Source organism: Protopterus annectens, chromosome 3.part0 (assembly GCF_019279795.1).
Source record: "Protopterus annectens isolate FY-2018-M chromosome 3.part0, PAN1.0, whole genome shotgun sequence".
NCBI classification, from domain to species: domain Eukaryota; kingdom Metazoa; phylum Chordata; order Ceratodontiformes; family Protopteridae; genus Protopterus; species Protopterus annectens.
In genome coordinates, this window is record NC_056731.1 from 176,693,718 (window position 1) to 176,709,140 (window position 15,423).

At 37.1% G+C, this 15,423-nt stretch overlaps 1 non-coding gene across 1 annotated transcript; it reads right to left on the reverse strand.

Annotated features, from left to right (window-relative positions):
• Positions 1 to 11,133: 11,133 nt before the first annotated feature.
• On the reverse strand, positions 11,134 to 11,206 carry TRNAR-ACG. Its single transcript has one exon. It is a non-coding gene; the product is annotated as a tRNA-Arg (tRNA).
• Between the last annotated feature and the right edge of the window lie 4,217 nt (positions 11,207 to 15,423).

The window sequence follows — 15,423 nt, forward strand, 5'->3', positions numbered from 1 at the left end:
ACATTTACTAATTTAAATTTATTTCACAAAAACATTTTTAGTATGCCTAACCAAAACATTACTTTATTGGTAAACACTCAAAGTATAAAACTGATAATTTCCTTTAACAGCTCAAACATATACTTTATAGTTTTCAGAGGAAAATGTTTAATAGTCACAATAAAACAAAAAATACATTGTCTAAATAACCTAAGATGGATTTAACTTTATTATCTTTAAATAACAATTGAACAAAGCACAAATTGTCTTCCTCAAGAAACTCATTTCAAAACAAATGACAATTACAAATGGAATCCTAAGGAATATATCATACTGATGCAATCCACTTATAAGACAAAGACAAAAAGGGTAACAATTTTATGGAAAATAAATGTGATTAACCCAGAAATCATTTAAGTATGAAGATAAAGAAGGCTTTATGGCATTAGTAATACAATATAATAACAGAATATGGACCCTAGCCAATCTATACTGGTTCCCAGGCATTGGAACAGGAACTGTTAAAAACACTTGGATTTCATTTCCAATAATTATAAAGGCAACTTAATGTTAGGATGAGATTTTGACTGTATAGTTGATATTTCTGAAACCACAAATAAAATACCTATGCATACATCTGCTATATCAAATGCTTTAAACAAGTTGGTAGAATCATTTCATCTTGTAGATACTTTCAAATTTAAAATCTTTGTTGTTTTCCCATCAAGACCACAGATTTGGTACCCAAACTAGAATAGATAAAATATTTGCTGCCCGTGACATACACTCTAAAATCATTAATTTCTCAGTCACACCCTGCCCCTTTTCAGCCCATAGTTCATTGATACTAAAACTTCAAAATGGGTACAAACCATTAATCTTTAACTCCAGAATTACAGCATATATAACTAAAATTAGAGTTCAAACTCTGGTTAGTATCTGAATTACAGTTTCTCTTAGATATTAATTCCATCTCAGAGATAAATAAAATAATGATATGGGACTCATTGAAAGCTTACATATATGGTAAAACTCTTGGTATAAAAAAATCAGAGAATCGGATTCTGAATTGTTAGATTTACAATCCAAACATTTGTCAGTAAAAGCTGAAAAAAATCAAAATCATTTGGAGATGAAAAAGAAAGTAGAAGTATTAAACAATAAATACAATAAAATTCTAACACATAAAACTAGTTTAGCTGTAGAAAAACTAAAAATGAATACCTTGGCCACTTCTCCCAAATATCTACATAATTTATCCACAAGAATCAAAATACAATCAAAAGCTAATAACATTAAAAGTATCTTCCATGAAAAGAAAGGGAAAAATGTCTCGGATATAGGTGACATTCTTGATGCCTATAGAAATCAGTATATGGAACATTTCCAAAAAGAAAATATATATATAGATCAATTAAATCTAGATAAAAAATGTTCTAATATAAAAAAATACCAGAAAAATTAAAACTAGATCTGCAAGCACCCATCCTATAAAGAAATTACAGATACAATAAAAGAGGGTAAAAATAATAAAGCTCCAAGTATAGATGGCATAATTATGGAAATATATAAATGTTTTCCTTCAAAGATACTATCCCTCTTCCATAAAACTCTATTAGAAATTCAGTCACAAGTTTTAATACCATCCTCTTGGAGATATTCCTTAATCACACCAATCCTAAAGGAAAACAAATCCCCAAATCTCTGTACCTCATATAGACCTATATCATTATTAAATAATAACTATAAGATATGTATGACAATATTAACTAACAGAATGAAAACACCACTATCCAAAACAATAAATAATGATCAAACTGGATTTATATATCGTAGACACACACATGACAATATTAAAGGGATAATTTCTCTTATAGATTATGTTAATAAAGAAAACAAAAAAAAAACTCATAATTGGCTTAGATATAGAGAAAGCCTTTGATTCCCTAAATTGGGACTATTTATTCAAAATCCTAATGCTATTTGAATTTCCTGATTCCTTTGTTCATCTCCTAAAGAATATATATTCAAATAATTTAGCATATGTCAAGTTAGGTCCTTTTACCTCTGAATCTATACATATAACAAAAGGCACTAAACGAGGATGTCACAAGTCACCAATTCAATTTCCTCTGGCTATTGAAATATTGGCAGATTCAATTCGTAACAATATAAAAATCAAAGGAATAGATGTTTATGAACAATACAATTCTAAAGTAATGCTATTTACTGATGACATATTACTAACATTATCTAATACAAAAGAGACTTTAGAAGAATTAGATATATTAATTGAGAAATTTCACATGACTTCAGGACCCCATTTCAATAAATCAAAATTTTTATTTTTAAATAAAAAAAAGAACTGCAGACTAAGGGGGATCACATCATAGGGAAACAAGAATCTACCTTAAAATATTTAGGAATTGAGTTATGCAAGGATAATAATGAATTAGTCTAAAAAAACTACAATAATATCATCAATACAATTAAAATCTCTGTGGAAAAATGGAACAAAATAATATTAACATTTGAAGATAGATTACAGTTAATAAAAATGGTTTTACTGTCCAATATCCTATATATAGCTTTGGCAATACAACTGTTACCAGAAAGGAATATACTTAAAGAAAATAATTCATGCCTAATAAAATTTTTATGGTTTCCCAAAAGAAACAGAATAGCTTTAATACATCATATCAGACCATGGAAACAGGGAGGATTAAACTTTCCTGATATAGAAAAGTATATAAAAGCATCAATATCTAAAACAATCTGAGATTGGATAAGTCCAAATTCCACTGCAAATTGGAAAGAATTACTAACTGTAATATCAATAAATGAATTTGATTTACAAAAGAAATTCAAACAGATAAAAATAATTTGCGATGGCACTTTGGCAATACAACTGTTACCAGAAAGGAATATACTTAAAGAAAATAATTCATGCCTAATAAAATTTTTATGGTTTCCCAAAAGAAACAGAATAGCTTTAATGCATCATATCAGATCATGGAAACAGGGAGGATTAAACTTTCCTGATATAGAAAAGTATATAAAAGCATCAATATCTAAAACAATCTGAGATTGGATAAGTCCAAATTCCACTGCAAATTGGAAAGAATTACTAACTGTAATATCAATAAATGAATTTGATTTGCAAAAGAAATTCAAACAACAGATAAAAATAATTTGTGATGGCACATAATATGTATTAGTATGCAATATAACAAAACACACTAAAACGTGTATGATTAATTATTACATTGACTCATTTAGAAACATTATTAATGCAAATATAGATTTAAAAATCTGGTTTGATCTTTTAACATCATTTATAGTCACAAAGAACTTTCCACATAAAATATATAGAGAAATTATTAATTCTTGGGAACAGAAAGAATTTGTTTGGTGGCTCCAATGTATCAAAGAACTAAAAGTTTTAGATATGCAAGTAATCGAAACAACACACAAAATTCCATAACAGGACTGGTTAACTTTACAGAGTATTCTGTCATATTCCAAGATTTAAGTAGAATAATTAGCAATTCTTCATTTAAAGAAATACCTAAATTTATGAAATACATATATGAAATCCTATATAATGAGTTTGACATGGGAAACAGTATTTCAAACTTTTACAAAATATTGATAAACTATAAAACAACACCCAAAACCTCATATTGGAAATATATAACAAAAGGGCACTCAATACAGTTAACTGAAGATATTAAAGCAAATATCTTATTATCAATAAAATATACATCCTTTACACAATTCTGGAAAGTTTTTAATTGGAAATGCTTGCACAGAGCATTCTTAACCCCAGATAGAATCAGTACAATTAGTTCTTCCATAAAAGAAATATGTTGGAGATGTAAGCAAGTACACAATGCAGATTGGAACCACATTTTCTTTGATTGTGTTAAAATTAAGCCATTTTGGAATGGTATTTGTAACTTTCTGCAAGCTTTATGAATCATTTTATTTAACTAAAGCTCTTGTATTATTAAATGTGAACAAAGGTCCTCACTTGAATAGGTCAAACATGTATCTAGTATGGACTATAGTTGCAATTTCAAGGAAATGTATAACAAGAAGATGGAATACAAACACAATACCAATTTTGGAAGACTTCTACAGCCTACTGATGACCACAGCATTATTGGAAATTAAAATTAAAGAGCTAAGAATGTATCCATTTGTCAACAACCCTTGGGGAAAGTCTTATCGTTGATTGACACTATACAATAATTGATCAGACACTCTGATAATGGATTGGACATACTTATAAAGTAACTGTATACATTAAGATCTGTTATAGTGTCAGGCTAATGTAAATAGTGTACATAGTTATTTAAGATGTTATGTATAAATACTATGGAATTCATTCAAATGTATTTGAAAAATAAAAAAAATTTTGAGAGAAAAAAAAATATATGATCTTTGGATCCAAGAAAAGACTGGCTAAAGCCCCATTTCCAACTTGATATCAAAGACCAAGATAACAATATCATAGATATAGATACAACACCTTTATTTAGGAACCTAGGGAATCTGGCTGGATCAAGCTTTCAGCTTCCAGGAACGCATTCAACAGCTCAGAACCAAAATTATCTTCTCTTCTGGGCACAAAAAAATCACAGGTCTTGTCTCTTCCAGTCAGGGCTGCAACTGACAAAGGTGATCTACTTGTATAACTAGAATACAGCGTACCTCCATTCATCAGAACCTCAATCAAAAATATAACAATTCTGCAAACACTCTCAAATAACATTTTCTACTTTATCGCAAATTCCCCTCTGAATGAACATTACTGACTCTCACTAACAAAGGCTACCTCGCTACCTGTTAGAGTCAGAACTAACCTACTGGTTAGCTCTCTAATCTTCAAATTGCTCCAAGACACCCTTTCTCCAGTGGCAATGAAACTCATTACTCAAATTCCAGTCTATAACCTCAGAATCCATGCTTCTTTTGGACCCTCACTACAAACACCAGCTACAAAACTACAGTTCTGACATCAGCTTCTCTGAGCTAGCCTCATAACTATAGCAACCCCTTCCCCACACTCTCACAGACATCAAAAACTACTCAAACTTCAGATCTTTAGCAATTTCCAGGACCTGGCGAAGGGACAAGTATGTATCCCAGAGACTACCCCTTGTCTGGAATAGGCTCCCGTTAAGCAGAGTTCCTCCCAAACCTAAGGCAACTGGATGGAGAACAGGAAATTCATCCCTAGTTTGGCACATATGTCTCAAATGGCACAGACAGTCTGTATATGGTTCATCTCCCAGGCCCATGCTTGTAAATATTTCATCTCAGAAGCCCCTGGTTACACTTATCAATGGTACCAGAACTTGAAAAATATTTGGGATACATGGCTAGGCTTAAAAAGGCCCTTGTGGTCATCAGCCTAGTAAACACCTATGAACCCATAAATCATTATAACTGCAAATGCAATAATGCAAGTCTTCTTACTTGGACACCTAGAAAACTAAGTCCTCTATTATACGACTCCCACCCATTCCCAAAGTAATGTGAACTCCATTAATAACTTCATTATATAGGCCTTGTACCTATGAACATGAATTGACTCTCTGCAGTTACTCTCTCTATCACTTTCCTGGTGTGGATCCAGGAATTCGCAAGGGGTGGGGAGTCTGCAAAGTTGATCTGCAGGGTCAAAGGGGGGGGGTCAAAAGATCAACTTAATGTGTTCTTTTGACAGCACACATGAAAAGACAGCAGTATACATTCAGATACACATCCTGAGTAGGTAATTCCTGTCCAGCACATAGCACATTGTCAAGCATTATAGACTGTTTCAAGGCATGCTTGAAAGAGAAGTTTGGTTGCCCAGTCACAGTCTTTTTCCATTGAATACTGATACCCTGTATAAGATTCACTGAAGATGACATCACCACAGCAAATATAGTAAATGTAAGTAACTTTCTGTAAGCAAATAATGAACTATGTGAAACCAGTGAAGTTCAGCTGATTAAAAACAACACAGGAGGTTAAAGAACTGCATGTTATGAAAAAAAATCCCCGAAAGCAAACACCCAGTTGAGTTAAATGCAGTATATAGAAATGCACATGTAACTATGTAGCACTTCACAGCGGAATGTGACCACATCTACTTTAATAACAAATGTATGTAAACACTGCCATGCTTTCTCTTTGCTTCTCTCTTACATCTATAAACCTAGTTACTGAGCTAACTCTACTATTCCAAACATTTTAATTATATGTGTACTACATTTTTACTATGTAAGCTCAATATTTTCTAGAGCTTAAGACATGCCCCTATCATATCTCTCAAAAGTCCCTGATTTTCATGGATATCCTTCTTAATCCCTCTTAAAACTTGTGACTTTTGGAGAAGAGGTGGTAAATTACACTTAACAAACAATGATAATAATTAGAGTTTGTAGAGTTGTTTTGCTTTAGAAAATGTGTATTAATTCATATTTTGTTATTCTGTTAACATCTCAAGTTAAAAGGGTTAATATTTTAAAAGTGTCACTGATTATTTTTAGATTTGTTCCCAATTCATTGAGAGCTATGATACAGAAGTATTTTAGAATTAAAATGATAGCTTACTGGTTGATGAGGTCTCTTTATAACTTATTTAAGAGGCTGGGGTTGTTACTACACAACAATAACAACTCTAAAAGTGTGTAGTAAATATGTATAACAAATGTATGTAAACACTGCCATGCTTTCTCTTTGCTTCTCTCTTACATCTATAAACCTAGTTACTGAGCTAACTCTACTATTCCAAACATTTTAATTATATGTGTACTACATTTTTACTATGTATCATATCATGTATGTATCATATCATATCATGCGTTCCGGCCCCAAAATCCGGACAACACCAAGAAAGGAGGGGGGGTGTCCATATTCATAAAGGACACCCACACCTCAAGGTTGGTGGCAACGCATGATGCATCGGAGACCATCCAGGTGCAATTAACCATAGGCAAGACTGCTCTGCAATTTGTAGCATGTTACAGGCCACTCTCTCAAACTCAGGAACCTCACATGGCCTTCCTGAAAACATTGGAGGGGATAAATGTATCTCCAAACACCATCATACTAGGTGACTTTAACTACCCTAATATAGACTGGGAACACTACTCAAGCCCAAACACTCTAACCCAAAGATTCCTGGAGTTCATAAACTCAAATGCCATGGAACAACTAGTCACCATCCCCACAAGAGGAGAAAACATACTTGATCTCATCATCACGAACATGGGATCAAAATGTTCAACACCGAAGTATACCCTCACTGGTGAGATCAGATCATAAACTAATCTCGCTGGAGGTCCTCATCCCCGCCCCCCCTGAAACAAAAAAGACCACAGTGAAAAACTTCTCAAAAGCCGATTTCACACTTCTAAAAACTAGTGTGGTCTCCTTTAAGGCCCCTGAGCCAGTGGTAAACATTACTCAAACCGCTGAATCACTTACAAATGCCTTCTACCAGCACCTACAGGACTGCATGGATCAGGCAATCCCAAACAAAACTAAGACTCTCTGTACCAAAGGCAAGCGTCCAGTCTGGTGGACCCCAGCCATAAACAAGCTCTACAACATAAGGAGGAAGCTACTACAAGATAGAGCAAAATCCTTGAAAGGTAAGACACCTTTGATCATTATAAGTAAAAAACTAAGAGCTCTCATAAAATCATCCAAGGCAAATTTTGAGAGAAAAATCGCCAAGGACTCTAAAGAGAATCATAAGGCCTTCTTTAGCTATGTTAGAAACCTAGGAGGAAACTCCCAGATATGCTCAGAATTAGTTCAAAATGATGTGAAAATTACTGAACCTACACACATTGCCAACATACTGGCTGACAGGTTCAGTGCAAACTTCTCCCCTCCCCAAAGGAGAGATATCTATTCCAGAGGATTGTAGCCCCCAAACATCTCCAACGCCCAGGTGAGAACTGCCCTCACTAAGGCAAAAACACAGCATCCATGGGACCGGATGGTGTCCCCGGCTGTGTGCTTCATGAACTCAATGAGGAATTAAACCCACAGTTAGGACAGCTGTTTAATCTTAGCCTCACCTCAGGATACGTACCCAAGGAGTGGCGCAGCGACTTTGGTCCCACTTCATAAGGGCGGTGCCTCCACAGACCCTGGAAATTACCGCCCCATTAGCTTGACAAGCCTTATCTGCAAAGCCATGGAGAGGATCATAATGGAACTCATAAATAAAGACATAGGGAACTTGCAGACTTTGGATCCAACTCAGTTTGGCTTTGTCAAAGGCAGATCCTGCCTCTTAAACTTGGTTGACTTTTTCGAGACAGTCACCAAGGCCATTGATGAGTGAAAGGCAGTCCATACAGCCTACCTCGACCTGGCAAAGGCCTTGACACAATACCCCACTCAGGTATCATCGAAAAACTCATCAGCTTGAATGTAAACCCATACATCACAAGATGGGTTGCAAACTGGCTAAGTGACAGAACCCACAGGGTCAGAGTTGCTGGAGCCATGTCAGACTCAAAGCCTGTCACAAGTGGTGTCCCACAGGGCTCAGTCCTGGGTCCACTCTTGTTCGGCATCTACTTTTCTGAAGTACAAGCAAACACAGGAGGGTTATGGCTGACAAAGTTTGCAGATGACTGCAAACTGGGCGCCATAGTCGAAAACACATCTGACACAGATATCCCTCAGAAGGGCCTCACAGAAATGGATAACTGGTGCCAGAGCCATGGCCTGAAGTTAAACGCCAAAAAATGCATAGTCATACCCTTTGGGAAAAACAAGGCTACCCCTAGCTACCATATAGGTGGCAATCCACTGAGCACAGAAAAAGTCATCAGAGATCTGGGGACCCAGGTTGACAGTAGCCTTTCGTTTGACACTCATGTTGCTAAAGTAGTTAGGAAAACCTTCTATATCACCCACCTGATCATGAAGGGATTCACATCTAGATCAAGGGAGGTCATCGTCCCCTGTACTCATCACTTATTAGACCTATGATTGAGTACAATGCCCGTTCGAATGTATCTGACCAGACACCTGCTGCAGCTTGAAAGGCCCCAAAAGTTCCTCACCAAAAGGATAAAGGGTCTCAAAAATATGTCTTATGCTGCCCGACTGAAAGAACTCCAGCTCTATTCAGTCTCATACCGCTTGCTCAGAGGTGACCTGTGCCTGACATATAAGGCCATGTCAAACCCAGATTTGATGAATATGCTTCACCTCAAAAATCTAGATCCCTCAGAACCACAAGGTGGGAGACTTAAACCTTGACAAGGTTATAAATAGAACGTGCTGGAGGGACAGATTCATCACCCAGAGACTCCCTATGCTGTGGAACAAAATCCCGGTACATGTGAGGCAGAGCACCTCTCTGGTCTTGTTCAAGAGGAATCTTGACCAATGGATGGGAGATTGCAGATATACCCCAGGGATTACTTCAGCGTCACTGCTTGACAGAGGCACAGCAAAATGATAGGCATAGTTTTTATTCAAACTAAAGGGGTGGCGAAAGCCACATAACTATGGGCTAGGCTTATAAATGCCCTTGGGCAGATAGCCTAGTATGAACCTATGAACCTATGAACCTATGTATATTACTGATTTTGGAGTGCAACTGCCACACACCATGTGCTACACAGAAACTCTCAGCTTTTCTCTTTCATAAACAGTAAAAGTTGGTTTGTTTGTCTGCCTGTTTCACAGCTCTTATATTTACAGTGCAGGTAATGTTTTTTGTATTTACTGCAATGTCCAACTTTTTTTCTAGATATGGAATATACCTCTAAACTGTCTAGATTTTCTGCAGAATACCCAGATTTTTTACTCATATTTTGGGTCTGTTCCTCATAAAATTTGTGTTTTTCTGGATTTATGTGGCAAATCAGTAAGGATCAAATTCACTAATGACAGGCATTTGAGTTTCAAACTTCATATCCTTCAGAAAATGCATGGTAACAAAAGACCTTTTATTCTAGCAACTTTATAAGTTTCTAAGAGCAATATTTAAAATGTGCCCCTATTGTTAGGGCTTTGCCCCCCCCCCCAATTATTTTTGTCTTTGTCCAGATATTTTGTGCTAACAGGTTGAAAGCTATGTGGATGGACAGCTGAGATTAATGGTGACTATGAAGCTTGGGACCCCCTCCTTTCCCAAGGATATTGTCAAGTCTACCCTGAGTGTTCTGGAGGAGGGGGCAACATTTGTGGGGAAGGGGAGCCAAGTCAAGGCATACCTCTCAACCTCTTAGAGCAATAAATATGGGCAAAGTCATAAATAATGAGGGACAAAGGCCCAACAATAGGAACAATTTTTAAATATTCCTTTACAAACGTAGAAAATTAGAATAGCAGGCTTTGCATTAGCATTCATTTTCTGAAGGGTATGAAGTCTGAAACTCAAATGTCTGTCATTATTTTCTGACCAACCCTCAATAGTTTGCCAGAAAAACACAATTTTATGAGAAGCAGACTAAAAACATGAAGCAAAAATCTTAACATTCTGTGAAAATCTGTACCATTGAGAGGTAAGAGTCAAGGTGATTTTAACATTTACAATCACCAGATTTACTGTCTGTAATTTCTACCATAACGCAAAATTGATGCAGTGTTATAATTATGATAATTTATCTTCTGAGACTGCCTATTCTAACAGTGGAATGTTTATCCTATAAGACCTTATGGAGACATCAAATATGTTGACGACTGGGACCTGGTGCTCCACATTTTTCCTGTATTTACTACAGCGCACATGTACAGTACTAATGTATATCCTTGCTGTTAAAATATTTTTTCAAGAATGCTCAGGCCTGTTGGACAAGTTCAGTATGCCAGCGAATATTGCCTTATTTACTATCTGTACATTTAAATATCGCAGAGTGCTTATGAATAATTCAGCTAATACGCGTAGTATTTTTTGCATACTGATAATAATTTGTCGAAAACTCCAAGTATCCTGACAATTTTAGAACTATATTTTCGTACGCAAATAATGACTGACACTATTAATACTGACGTATTTGTTTGGAGATGGGGAAAAGAGAAAACAAATTATTGTTCATAATAATAATATACTACACTACGAAAATACAGAAGGCGTTAATCCGAAATGCTTGAGAAAGGTTGAACTATGAAAAACGTTTGCGAGCCAGCCAGGAGTCGAACCTAGAATCTTCTGATCCGTAGTCAGACGCGTTATCCATTGCGCCACTGGCCCACCTGCAAACAGCTTGCCAGAACTCTATTTTTGAAATAATGCAAACGTTCAATTAGATAAATAATTCGCATTTTTATTATGAGTCATCGGTAGATGTTAACTTAAACTCAACGTTTAAAGAAATTAATCACAAATTGTTTCTCTAACACAAACATATCTAACCTTTTGTAGTGTAGCCTAGGCACCTCAACGTTTACGAGCAATATGTTTGTCCTTCGTTAACAGCCGTAGTTCAGCTTACGTAATTTCACGTCACTGGGGTCAGTAGGAAATGAGAGTAAACATGGTGACGACCTACGAACACCTTAAACTGTGAGTAAATGTTATAGATCCCCTTTTTATTGGCAGCGTTCACTAGAATAAGTGACTTAGGTTGCATATTCTCTTGAGTACTTTCCCTGTGGATAATGACCACCTGGTTAACAATCTCCTGTTGGGTTGGAGTTTGAGTGGTTGTGGCTTTTGCCAGCAAGACAAGGAAGTGATATTTCTGGAGTATCCCGGCGTAGAATTAAATTGTCAGGATAGGAGCTGATGCGGTGATTGATCCTGGGTAGATATCTTGGTTGTAATTGTGTATCGAGTGAGCATTCTTAAAGTTGTAATGTGCTATCAAATGGTATAGTGTCCAAGTCTTGGATTGAGCAAAAAATATTTTTGAATTCAGTGACATTTTATTATTGTATGATATAATATGGGGTCTTGTAGGCAAACAGAAGATGGTACGTAGTACTGCAAATTGTCAGGGGCATGGCTTAACTTACTGTGGAACTTTTTTTCCCCCAGTTGTATGATTACCACCTGTAACATGATGCGATTTTGCTTCTCTTGTTTTGCTGAATGCCGGTCATAAATAAGTACTCTGAAACGCTATGGGGTACAGCAGGCTGCCTTTTGATCTTGTGCTATGTGGTAGTTTACCTGCATGGTATGTAGAACGTAACAGACTGTTTAATACTTAAAATTACTTCAGCATGCAGGTTGATGCTGACTTGTCAACTCCAGGTCTTGCTTTCCGTCACGTGTGTGTCGCGATCAATGATCGCCATTAAGGTAGAATTGCATAATTAATTTACTTCTTTAAAGCTGCAGATGTGCTTGCAAACCCTTATGCAAAGGTTATTCTCGTGTTAGACTGCACATCATTTTCGTTTTTGGCATTATGCTGTTAGCCTTGCCATTTAGTTGCACCTGTATTACCTGTTCTTGTTAATGCATTAGGCTTTACAGAATGGCACACCTCCTTTTGTGTTTTAGTACCTGTTAAGCATATCTCTCGAATGTCCAGATTTTGCCTCCCCTTTTTTTAGGTCTTTTCCTCATAAAATTGTAGTTTTCTGGCAAATCATTTGAGATCGAAGTCACTAAATAACAACAGATATTTGAGCTGGTTTCAGGTTTCATATCCGTCAGAAATACATACGAATACATAACCAGCTGTTCAACCAACTTTTCTGAGCTTGTAAGGTAAAATATTTAAAATCTGCCCTATTTTGGGTCTTTGCACCCCAATTATTTGTGGCTCTGCCTAGATTTCTTCCACCAAGAGGTTGAGAGGAATACTATTAAGCCACAATCTGCGTCTTTTTTTCAGATTTTCTCCTTCTTGCTGCTACTGCTTCCATTATAGCTTCACGACGTATGTTAAAGATCCTTTGGTACTTTTCCGTTAAACCCCTGCCATGCGTTTTCGGTCCCAGATCGGCGTGTCTCACCTTATTCCTCAGCTCTTAATACAGTAATGGTACACTGCCTTCATCTCTTGTTTTGTCCTGTGTTTCCGCATTGAAACAGAATATTGTACAGGCTGCCACCCCTAGGTCACTCATTCTGAGACCTACAAGGTATTTAATTGATAAGTATTTCAACTGTTAAGTTTTTCAACAGTTGAAAGGTCTGTTGTCTTGTGTTATTTAAAGCTTGTTATTTGGGGAACAAAAAGGAGACTCACAGGTTTAAGAACATGACTGATTTATTTATTTTGGCAAGTACTCCACAGCTGTGCAGATCCTTCAGACACATGGGCTGAATTCGCTCAGCCGTGCATTGGCAGCGTAGTGTAGCCCCCCCCCGATTTCTGGGGAGAAAGTGTGACATGGGCCCGATGGGTTCCTGAGGTGTACCAGCAGAGGATTGCTTGGCCATCGGCCATCCCATGTCGACAGATGATGTGGACACCACGATCTGCCTTCCGCAGTTCGAGTTTTTTTCCACCGTCCTCCCCTTGCCACAGCATCTCCGTGAGTGATTCCTTGTTCTTGATGTAGGTGGCCGTCATCCCTGACACCCCTTCTGAAAAGAACGATCCCCAACACCGCAAGAGAAGGTAGGGTCAGACTTCAAGGTCTGTGAAAACAGCGCAGTCCTAAATCAAGAGAAAGAAATCACCCACACATATGTAGCGGGAAGGGGAGGATGCTGGAAGACAGGCAAGATTGCAAGGTGTGCGAAAAATGCCGTGCTGATCCCAACCCCTGCGGATAGAAGCAAGGCCAGATACGGCCACAGACATGCAGTCCTAAGGGGAGGATGCTGGAAGACAGGGAAGGCTCCAAGGTCTGTGAGAGATCAAGCCGTGGGGAAAGGAACACGGCGAGACACGCCAGTCCTGGTCCTAAGACGTGTGGTAGGGGTTTAATGGAAAAGTACCAATCCTTTTGTTATTGTGAACATAACAGACTCTTTCTAAAAGTCTGACATTACAATTTTTCTTGTATTTGAACTTTTTAAATTGACTGTATCTTGTTATATATTTGTGCATACAAAACTGCACATTGTCATGTGCTGTAGTGCTATTTATTTGTGACAACTCATCTGCCGCATTACATCACTTTTTGATTATTTTATAATTCTACTGTTTAGTATTTATTGGTGGTGGTATTTAATGTGTTGTATCACATCTCTTGCTACTGTTTTAATGTTTCTTGATTTATTTATTCTATTTTATTTTATTTTACATCTGTTGATCGGGAGAGTCCAACTGGATACAAGTCCATTTTCAGTGGAGGCCCGGGGAGAAAAGCTCCAAGAGAACAATTTATACTGTTCTCCCCCTCCCTACTGTATTTGGAGCTTTTCTCCCCGGGCCTCCACTGAAAATGGACCTGTGTCCAGTCGGACTTTCCCAGTTATCAAATGCAAGATAAAATAAATAAAATAAATTACTTATTCCATGTTTATTACAATAAATAAATTTCTAATCAAGCTTACATGAATGGGTCTATTTTTACAAAATAGTTTGTGTGTGCATAATTTTGATGTGCAGTATAAAATTGCATACACTGTATGTTTTGATCTTCAGTCCCCTGTGATTCATTCTGTTCCTTTACTCTTACAGAAGAACTTCGTTCTTATTACTGCAGGGGTGTGTTTTTTCATTTGTGCACCACACTCTTCTGCATGCAGTACAAACTGTGCAACTGTTTCCCTTAGTATTTTAGACTCTTGGTTCATGTCCTCCTGTTTTCACTATGAGGTCATGAGCGGACAGAAGATCCGCTGTGGCGACCCCTAACCAAGAAAAGCTGAAAGAAGAAGAATTCTTATACCTGCTCCAAAATGGGGGAGCTGACTGCCCCCCCCCCCCCCCCCCCACACACACACACACACACACACCAGGTTGAATGTAGGTTGCCATCTTTTTAGATTAACAGCTAACCTCTCCGGCAAAGAGTCAGCCTTGTGCACTTTTTTACTTCTTTCTGTGTTAAGTTTAGTAAGTATGAAACATGCAGGATGAGACTAAAGAGCTCTCTGGGGGAAAAAATTAAAAATTAACCTGCCTCATTACTGAGTGGTTTGCATTTCCAATGGACTTCTACAGTATAATAGGCATGACATAACAGAGAATGAAGTACTGCTCTCTGTCTGATGTTTCCCCTCCCCTTTTTCCTCCCAATTTACGTCTACATCTTTGTCTGCAAGCAAAGTGCCTTTCTGTGCACTTCTGGCACTGTACAGCAGAATTTTCTGTGGGCTTTCAACCCCCATCCTTTCCAAAAAATAGTATCTGTAATTGAAACAAGTCAAAGGATTCTCTGGTCTTCTGTCACTTAGCACTTGCTGATTGAACTGAACTTGAATTTGTATGTTTTCATACAGTGTGTGTGTCTGTGTGTCTGCATGCATTTGTATATGCACATATGTAAATTTTAAACGTGGTATTGATCCTTGCTCTTGCGGCTTTGGTTGTGGCTAGAAGTGGTCTGTAGTAAAAA